The sequence below is a fragment of the Aptenodytes forsteri genome, unplaced genomic scaffold (assembly GCF_000699145.1).
Source record: "Aptenodytes forsteri isolate BGI_AS27 unplaced genomic scaffold, ASM69914v1 Scaffold181, whole genome shotgun sequence".
In the NCBI taxonomy this organism is placed as follows: Eukaryota; Metazoa; Chordata; class Aves; order Sphenisciformes; family Spheniscidae; genus Aptenodytes; species Aptenodytes forsteri.
The window spans coordinates 2456438-2457690 of record NW_008795702.1 but is presented as its reverse complement, the minus strand read 5'-3'; the positions used below and the strand labels follow the sequence as shown (position 1 = coordinate 2457690).

Sequence of the window (1253 nt, the reverse complement as noted above, 5' to 3'; positions counted from 1 at the left end):
TGGCCAGTTTGGGTCAGCTGTCCTGGCTGTGCCCCCTCCCAGCTTCTTGTGCACCTCCAGCCTGCTCAGTCGGTAGAGCATGGGAAGCTGAAATGTCCTTGACTAGTGTAAGCACTGCTCAGCAACAACTAAAACATCGGTGTGTTATCAACTTTGTTCTCACCCTAAATCCAAAACACAGCACTGTACCAGCTGCTAGGAAGGAAATTAACTCTATCCCTGCCAAAACCAGGACAATAACTAAAGATCTAAAGGTTGGTAAGGGAAGTTTTTACCTGATGTTGACCTGCAGTCCAGATCTGCATGCACTCTTTTAGATCACTGTAAATGTTGAAGGGAGAAAGCGAGGGCAAAACCTGAGTTTTCATATCTGCTCGTTTCCAGCTAATAGCCATTCAACAACACACGTACTCACTATTCCAGCACACTTTCACGTTATCCAAAGGAGGTTATTGACAGCTGCATTTCCTGGTCCTGGACAGGACTGGGTTGAAAAGAACATGGTGCTGAAAGAGAGGGCACGAAGACAAGTATGAGCATCAGTTCTTCCTTTCATGCATGTATGAAATGCACAACGATGCAGAATCCTTCTGAGCTAAGTAACGGACTTAAATTCCTTTGAAGAAAGGATTGAAGAAGATGAGGATAAATCACCAAACCGTTTGACAGAAGTCACTAGTCCACAGTTTTGCCCTGATTAAAAGCAAAACGTTCATTTTAGAATATTAGATTATAACAATTTACTGAAAAGTTGTTTGGGAGAAACAGAGCTATGTACTGCAGTTGAAAGAAAAGCTTAAAACCAGGAGCAGTGTGCGATGCTGAGAGCGGTGTCTAAGACTTCAGAGCAGCAGCCGTGAAGAATCAAAACTCAAAAATTAATATCGTAGGAAGCAGGACCTTATCAAGTTAAATGTGAGAGTAATAGACCAAGTAACAAACCGTGAAGTGTGGGGGCATGAAATTATGATAAAATTCTTACTGAGCAGAAAAAAATGAACTTCCAAAAAGCGGGGGGAAAACATTGTAAGAGTATTCACTTTTTGGATGCTATAAAAAGGGAGCGTGGCTCACAGAATTAATACTTCATGTTCGGAAAAAATGGTGAGATTTACCAGGTTGGTTTTATTTATATATACACACACACACGTATGTATGCACGTACCTACTTTATATATATATATTTATATATAATGCAGTTGCTACCCCAGCAATCATCTAAACTAGTGACAAGACACATCTGAACATGAAAA

General features: G+C 40.7%; 1 protein-coding gene across 1 annotated transcript in view; it reads left to right on the top strand.

Annotated features, from left to right (window-relative positions):
• Positions 1–1253, top strand: part of NTNG1 (netrin G1) — a 163487-nt gene that overhangs the window by 94573 nt on the left and 67661 nt on the right. The gene's annotated exons all lie outside the window — the stretch shown is intronic.